Genomic DNA, 9330 nt, shown 5'->3' with positions numbered 1-9330 from the left:
TCCACTGGGTCTACTGTAGGTGCCTCTTCTACCATTGGCAACGGTAGGCGCGATAAACCGTCAGCATTCCCATGCTGTTTTGATCCTTTGTATTCTATGTTGTATTGGTGTGCCCCTAGAAAAAGGGACCACCTCTGTAGCCTTTGCGCTGTCATAATGGGAACACCCTTTTTAGGGTTGAATATGGAGATGAGGGGTTGATGGTCAGTCAACAAGGTAAATTTTTGTCCGTGTAGGTAATGGTTGAATTTCTTCACTCCCCATACCAGGCTGAGTGCTTCCCTGTCGATTTGGGCATAGTTACACTCAGCTGAGTTCAATGAGCGTGACGCAAAAGCTATCGGCCGTTCCGAGCCATCAGGGAATTTATGCGATAATACTGCTCCTATGCCGTAAGGGGATGCATCGCACGCCAGTCTGATTGGCAGTGATGGGTTGTAATGAGCCAAAACTTCTTCGGATGTGATTAAGTCTTTGCATTTATGGAAGGCACGTTTACAGTCTTCGTTCCATTTCCAAATTACTCCTGTTTGTAGTAGTTCATTAAGAGGGTGTAGAAGAGTTGATAAGTTCGGTAAAAACTTATGATAGTAATTTATTAATCCCAGGAACGACCTTAATTGTGAAACATTTTCAGGTGCTGGGGCTTTTATGACCGCTTCAATTTTTTCAGGTGACTTATGCAACCCTTCCTTATTTATTATGAGGCCACAATATATTTGATTTCGGAAAAATTCGCACTTGGGGCGATTTGCTCGTAGGCCCCGTTCTCTCAGCCTAGTGAGCACCTGCTCCAAATTGGCAAGGTGCTCGTTGTCATTTTCTCCTGTTACAAGGATGTCGTCCAGGTAGCATTGAGTACCCGGAATCCCTTGGAGGACTTGCTCCATAGCTCTTTGCCAGATAGCTGGAGCGGATGCTACTCCGAAAACTAGTCGATTGTACTGGTACAGACCTTTGTGTGCATTTATCGTGAGATATTTTTTAGAGGGCTCTTCAACCTCCATCTGTAGTTATGCCTGTGCCAAGTCAATTTTGGTGAAATGTTTCCCTCCGGATAGTGAGGCGAAAATATCTTCTATCCTCAGAAGAGGATACTGTACCATGTGAAGGACCGGGTTTACCGTCACCTTGAAGTCTCCATAGATGCGAATTTTTCTCTGTTCTTCAGATTTATTATTATTCAATTCAATGCTTTCTTCATGGCTGGAACGATGGGTGTTGCCCACTCGCTCCAATCTATTTTGGATAATACGCCTGCATTTTCCAAATTCTCCAGCTCTGCCTCGACTGCTGGACGAATTGCGTATGGCACTGGTCTTGCTTTAAAAAACTTGGGAATTGCTGCATCTTCCACTTTTATTGAGGCGGTGATGCCTTTCAAGGTTCCTAGTTTCTCTTGAAACACTTCTTTGGTGTTGGCCAAGATGTCTTTCAATCGTTCAGGTATGATGTCATCATCGTTTTTTTTCTTACTGGTCACCGTCAGTGCCTGAATGGAGTGCCAGTCTAAACGTCTTTTCCTGATCCATTCATGTCCTAACAGCGGTGGGCCACCATCTTGTAGAATGTATAAATACAACTTTTGTATTTCCTTGCTGTTGTATACAACAGGCACCCTTATTTTTCCTTTGGGGTCTACTTTCTGCCCCGTATATGTTTTTAAGATAATGGATGTGTCTTTTAAAGGTATATGCGGAAATAGCCTCTCGTAATCCCGTCGATTTATTACGGTCAGAGCTGATCCTGTATCTAGCTCCATTTTAACTGGAGACCCTGCTATCATGAGGGTAACCCAAATGGTCTGGTAATCATCTTTGGCAAGTGCATTATGTAATTTGAGACAGCTTAGTCTCTTGTTTTCAGAGTCACTATCGCTCTTCTGGTCTTCGGAGCTACTGCCCGTCATCATTTGTATCTTTCTGTACTTTTCTTTATTGATTTTTTTTTCCTGTCTGTGGATTTATTTTGTCCAGATCAGCATACCCGTGCAATGTGTCCAATCTTTCCGCATTGCCTGCATGCTTTGTCCTTGAACCAGCAGTCCCTCTGGTTATGGGTGGATCTGCCGCAGCGATAACATCTTTCGAAACCCTGTGTCATTTCATGGGTGCTGAAGTCCTGTGTCTTTTGTTGTATCTCTGCAGCTCCTCTTGCTGCTGCTTCGTATGATACAGCCATACTGAAAGCCTTGTCCAGTGTTAAAACATTTTCAGAAAGCAGCCTTTTTTGTGTTCCTTCACTTAAGAGACCGCAGACGAATTTGTCTCGAAGATAACCTGCTAGTCCTGCCCCGAATTGGCAGTATTTTGATAGCTTTCTTAATTCGGTGAGGTAATCAGCGTTACTTTCATTCTTGTGTTGATTTCTCTTGAAGAATTTGAATCGTTCCGCTATCAGCAGCGGTGTTGGGTTTAAGTGCTCCTGCAAGGTATCAACAATTTCTTTAAAATCCTTGTCCTTTGGTTTGGCTGGAGTGATTAAATTTTGTAACAGCCCGTATGCCTTTGCGCCCATTAGATTCAGCAGTACTGAAGCTTTTTTTTCATCTTCTATTCTATTTGCAGTGCAATATACCTCTACTCTTGCCACATATGTGGTCCAATCCTCTATTTCGCTATCAAAGGCATCAATATTGCCAGACTTAGGCATCTTAGAAAAGATATGGCGCTTCCCTCGCTTTCCCGCCGCTGCTGCCGATGACAACGCTGTTTCCCGCGGTTTTCGTTCTCTTTTTTTTTAAATTTACATTTGGAGACTCGTTCCCGCCGGACTTTCTCTCTAGGTCTGAACGCCGACCTGCTTGCAGCGCCGGCCGTCTCCCGAGTGCTCCCTCCTCGTCTGTTATTGCTTGCCTCCAATTTCGCTGCTTGTCCCAGCTGTAGAGCCAGCTGCTGGAGCCCCAGCCTGATGCCCAGGAAGGATTAGCGCAGTACCTGCCACCAGCTTGGCCAGCTGGTGAAACCACAGCTTCTTTCACTTTCTTGAGTCTTCTGGACGCCCGAGGAATCGATGTCCTTGAGGTGCTGCCGAATTGCAGGTAAGTCCGTTTCCACTTCATCGCCACTGTAGTGTCCGTGTATTGATAGAGACACTGAAGACAGGAGTTGGTTCATAGGTGTTTACTAAGCAAAGTCTAGGGGGGTACTAACGGATATAACACAATATACAGGCTTATATAGCCCGAGTGGCCATTACAGCACACATGGGGCTCTTAAAGGCACATACACTACACTGCACTCTGCACAACATTGCGCAGCAGCGAGGCTTGGACCTGTAGGAGGAATAAGGCGCAGAGCACAGAGCCTCTTTGGAGGATTATGAGGAAGAGGAGAAGGAAGGTGAGGTAGTAGAAGGTGATCTGGGCAATGCACCAGCAGCAGCTCACATTGATGCCCGGGATGCCCTGATTATTGCGAGGTTCACTTAGGTTCCACCAGTGCACCCATCTAACAATCACATGCAAAAGCCACTTTTGGGTTCCCACCCACCCTCAATGCAACTGGCACAAAGCAGTCCTGCAAACAACCAAGCATCCCTTTCACAGCCCCCCATTGGTCGCTGTCAATTCATGTCTTCCCATTCATCATCTAACAATTGAAAAGGCCACTTGCCAGCCAGCAACCAAGAGTGGGCAACACAGTAAAGTGGTGCAAAATAATAATATTTATGTGTACCAAATGAACAAATGAGACTTAACATTACAAAATGTGAAAGACACCCATGTGCATACTCTTGTGCAACTACAAATCTTTACTATTCCTTTTCCTAGTGCTTCTACATGCTGTAACCACTGTGACTTCAGCAGAGTTAGAGGCAGGCTGCTCAGATCCCTGCTCTGACTGTTGAGTTGCTCTCGGTCAACATCCTCTGGGTTTTGGAGCCCATGAGGGCCCCACCAAAGACACCTGTCCAGGGGCAGACTCGGACATCGGGACACAAGGCAACATATGGGGTACTGACTGACGGGGGAAGCAACGGGTGAGAAGTGGAAGTGCTTTGAGCCGAGTCCCCACTTCCATGTCCCCTTTCACTGCCATCCCTCTCATAGCCCAACCGCACTGCCCTGCTAACAATGTGCTGGAGAACACTTTGCTGCAGATCAGTGGTGTGATAAACAGCTAAGGCTGGGCTATCATTCATCCTATTTAAGGTGGCAATCAAAGTATGCAAGTCATTGTTGAAGGCCTACATGCACTCGTGTGATTGCAGCGTTTGATGTTCCATGCCACTCTACCCATGGAAGAAGACATCATCACTATGGCCTGCGACAGCATGCCACTCATGCTTGAGGCGGACTTCTCCAATCTCCCTGTAATCGTGCACACTGTACTTGGAATGCCTGCCAGTATATTGTTACATTCTCTGTTGCTGCTCAAGAAGTATCCTCTTCATCGACGGCCCCCGGTGTTCAGCATCTGCGTCCGCGCCATCTGATGCGGGCTCTCTACCTCTCTCTCACTCCACCATCTGCTCTTGCTCACTTGTGAAGTGTGAGTCACCATGTGAGAACCTAACTATCTCTCTAACTTGTGCCACAGAAGTGCGAGTAACTGAGCTGGTGCATGGTCTGCATGAGTCCTGTGACCGTGAACCCTCAGAGGGAGTGAGCTCCTCTGAGGAGTTGTCATCATCGTGGGCAACCTTGACCACCTCCTGATGGATGTGTGAAGGCCCTGTGTGAGATAAAAGACGTGAATGAGTACTGTCAAGGTAAGAATGCTTTAAGTTATCATTATGCACATAATCATATTTCAATCACTGTTGACATCAAGTAACATGAGTGACTATTTTATTCCATGTGGCTGCCTGATACTTAATTCTGTCACGAGGTAACTGACAGGCCTCATTCTCCCCATCTCCATAAGGATGCATAAGGATGAGGGTGAGTGTCTGGTGGATGGATAGATGAGGATGTGAGTAAGTGCAGACAGAGAAGGATGGGTGCACCCGCAAGGTAAGTTGGTGTGAGGAGTGATGTGCTGGAGTAGGCTTGAGAAGGCTGAGTGAGGGGGTTAGGGTGATACGCACATCAGGACGTAGGGCAATGTAGGGTTCTCAAAATTCCCACATTCCCCAAAGTTATGGATAAAGGGACCCTGTATGGACAAGTTATTAAAAAGGGTACCCAAAATGGCTTCTGTAACCTCGTGACCAAAACCGACAGGATTTTAAAAGCAAGGCCCTGCAGAAGGGCAGGCCCTGAAATGAAACCTAACATGCAGGAATCTGTGAAAAGACTTTGTAAAGCCAGACAGATAAGTAAACACAGAATATGCATTCTTCACCTTGGAACAGATCAAGCCAGGATGGGTCTAATCTGAAAGCCATCTAGTCTTCGCATAAATAATCGGTAACAGCTCACAGGTAGTTGCCAAGTCAGGAAACCCGATTAAGTTTCATAAATGACAAACAGCCAGGATATTGAAGCCATTATACCAGGAGACAACCGCCCCAGAAGTCGTTAAAGTAAATGGCTGTAATCATTTTAAACGAGCCCGCCAAAAGTTAGACAAAGGACTGACCTGATTTGGCATGCATATAAGGATGAAGAACCAGGTATAATTGTAGGCCCATCGGTAGTGATCGCTCTCTTATCTCTCAGCTCTTGCCGCTTGCCTCCTGCTCCGGGCTCCTGCCTCTCACTCTCGTGCCTCGTGGCGGGCCCTCTTCTCCCTCCCCGCACCGCTCAACATCAAGGACGCCCATTACACTGGGGCCAAACGCGGGAGAACGAGAACCCGATTCTAAAACACACAGGACACACAGGCCACAAACGGGCAGACGAGACGAGGCGAGATGAAGAATATGGTAAACCGATAAGGGCAGAGAAGGGCAGTGGAAAGACGCGTTGGGGGACAAATGCCTAGTTATAAGCTGGCGTTTGACGATTAAGTTGGCATTGAATGCATGGACAGTAAAACCCCAATGGGTAGCAGCGCCCATGACGAATAAACTGGCGTTCGAAGCATGGGCAGTAAAATCAGTTTGACAGTATAAACCGCCAACTGAGCCCCAACCGTTTTAAAAACCCGCCAGCGACCAAACCGCCCGAGGAAGAAGAAGACCCATCGCGACTCGACGACGACGTTAGCTGAGGAAAAGGAGGGTGATTCGCATAAACAACTCCATCGCCACGCCCTGTGACCACGTGGCGATGAAGTACCCCAGAGGACAGAAAGAGTGAACCTCAAAACCCAAACCAGTTAAAGCAACAGGTTTTGGATTGGTGAGCATGAACTCCTGGCCCCTCGTAACTTAATCTAGTTAGGTATTAGGGGGTGGGATAAGGATAAGGGGGATTTTTAATGTATTTGTTTCCCTCGATGTGCCGTGTGTTCCCCATTCCCATATAAGTGTAATTGTTTATACCTGTAACCATATCAGTAACTCTCTGTAAGATTGTGTTTTATTCTGCCTTCAATAACATTTTGGTTTTCTTGCACCAAACCACTTGTCTACTCGATTTGCTGTATCGCCGCCTGTACCTAAGTCTGGTGTCTAGAACCCAAGGGTGTGGGAGCAATTCAAACTGCTCAGAGACAGTCAGAGGTGAAGTTGACTGGGCACACGCCACCCCCTACAGCAATATGCCATTGCTCTCACCTTTCCTGCCCTGCTTAGGTCATTGGATCCAGGAGTGTGGCACCATGCTCCTGCTGTTGACCTCCTGGGCAACTGTAAGTTGCAGGGTTCTCAAAATTCCCGCACTCCCCGAGTTATGGATCAAGGGACCCTGTTTTGGACAAGTTATTAAAAGCAAGGTACCCAAAATGGCTTCTGTAAACTTCGTGACCAAAATTGACAGGATTTTTAAAAGCAAGACTCTGCAGGCAAGCAGGCTCAGGGACAGTATTTAAAATGCAGGAATCTGTGAACAGGGACTCTTTGGAGCCAGCCAGACAAAGTAAACACAGAATACGCATTTATTCGACTTGAGTCAAATCAAAGTAGAATGGGCCTATAACTGTGGCCATTAGCTTTCTGCATGTTTAATCGATAACAGCTGACAGTAGCCATCAAGGTAGGATGGGGACAATGAAGTCTTATCCATGACAAAGCCACCAGGACATCTGGGTCATTAGACCCAGAGACAACCACACCTAAAGTCGTTAAAACAAATGGTTGTAATCATTTAAACCAAGCCCGCCAAAAGTTAAACAATGGACTGACCTGATTTGGCGCGCAGATAAGGAGTGGAAGAACGGGTATAACTGTAGGCCTATCAGTAGCAATCACTCTCTTGTCTCTTGACTCTGACCTCTTGTTTGGCCTTGGCCTGCTGCCTCTCGTACTCGCGCCCTGGCCTCGTGGCGGGTTCTCTTCTCGCTTCCCGCACCGCTCAACAACCAAGGATGCCCATTACACCGGGACAAAATGCAGGAGGAGAACGAGACCCGAGATCAAAGTCACACAGGACACACAGGCCACGAACGGGCAGACGGGATGAGGAAGAAGGTAACACCGACAAGAGCAGAGAAGGGCAGCAAAAGACGCATCGGTAAAAAAAACAAATGCCTAGTTATAAGCTGGCATTTGGGGAAGAAATTAGCAGTGTATGTATGGACAGTGAGAATAAGTTGGCATTTGAACACTCCGAATAAGCAGGCATTAGACGCGGGTGTCCACGCCCACGACGAATATGCTGGCATTCAAAGGATGGGTAGTAAAATCAAATAAGCAGTGAAAACCGCCAACCGACCCACAACCGCAACGTTACCGCTGACGACCGCCCGAGGGAGAAGAAAACCCATCGCGACGAGACGATGACGGTAGCTGAGAAGGTGTATCGCATCAACAACTCCAGCGCCGCGCCCCGAGACCACGTGGCGACGGAGTACTCCAAAGGACAGAAGACCAAACCTCAAAACTCACAACCGTTAAAGCAACAGGTTTTGGATTGGCGAGCATGAATTCCTGGCCCCTCATAGCTTAATCTAGTTAGGTATAGGGGGTGGGATAAGGATAAGGGGGATTGTTAATGTAATTGTTTTCCCTCGATGTGCCGTGTGTTCCCCATTCCCATATAAGTGTAATTGTTTATGCCTGTATTTTATACCAGTAATTCTCATGACTGTGTTTTATTCTGTTTTAATAAAATCTTGGTTTTCTTACACCAAACCACTTGTCTACTCGATTTTCTGTATCGCCGCCTGTACCTAAGTCCGGTGTCTAGAACCCAGGGGTGTGGGAGCGATTCGAACCACTCAAGGGACAGTCAGAGGCGAAGCTGACTGGGCGCACACAACACCAAACCCCCTACAGCAACCTACAACCACGCCTCCTTTATGTCAACAGCAGGCTTCTTCCTCCCGTTGCTAGGGAACAGTATGACCCTCCGGGTCCTTACAGCCCCCAGCAGCACATCCAGGGAGACGTCAGCAAAGCAGGGCACAGCCTTTGCCTGTCGCGGCTCCATTCCAAGACTTGTATCTGCCAACTCCAACTGCTTCAACTTGCATATTTGGAGTGTCCCTTTAAATACTGGAGTTGAGATCCTGTCATGTGGGTCGCCATCACGCTCGCTGACGCTAATTGGACGGGAAACCTGGAAGTAAAATGATAATGAGGTGGCTGAGTTAAAAAGCCAATGACAGATGCGCTGCCCTTATTCCAGATTTCCCATGCGCTATCGACCCAAGCGCCCCCCCCACCCAGCCCGCCCACCCCCACTCCCAGCCCATCTGCGCATTAAAATCCTAAAATCCAGCCCATAGGATCTGAAGTATGGAAACAACTAAGCTGAAGAAGTTCTGATTTACAGCATACAGGAAAATCATCAAGAGATGGATGTCATTCAAACATGGACATTAAGGAATTGAGAAATCGTTTGTATTTGATACCTAAAATCTTCTATATCCAGTATCTTAGACAATAGAGTGTAGTATAATAATAAGCAGGTTTAGCATTGTATGTTTCTTTCAAATCAAACTTGTTAAACATTCACATTATTGGCACTATTTAACGCTTGCTATACTCAATAAACTGGACCACCATACAGAAGCATAATAAATACAGGGCCAGGGGGGGGAAATGTTCTTGTTTAGCTGCAGCGCTGCTGTCTGAAGCTCCTGTGCAGGCCGCTTGCCAGTTTCTCAATGGAAAAACCGCGTATGAGCGGGAGTTTGAATGGGCCGTGCAGCCCATGCGGGCTCCTTACCTAAGAAAGGATATACTTGCCATAGAGGGAGTGCAGCAAAGGTTCACCAGACTGATTCCTGGGATGGCAGGACTGTCGTATGAGGAGAGATTGGGTCGACTAGGCCTATATTCACTAGAGTTTAGAAGAATGAGAGTGGACCTCATTGAAACATATAAAATTCTGACAGG

The sequence above is a fragment of the Somniosus microcephalus genome, chromosome 2 (genome assembly GCF_052327205.1).
Source record: "Somniosus microcephalus isolate GS21.2 chromosome 2, FLI_Smic_1.0, whole genome shotgun sequence".
Taxonomy (NCBI): domain Eukaryota; kingdom Metazoa; phylum Chordata; class Chondrichthyes; order Squaliformes; family Somniosidae; genus Somniosus; species Somniosus microcephalus.
This window is presented reverse-complemented; position numbering follows the sequence as displayed.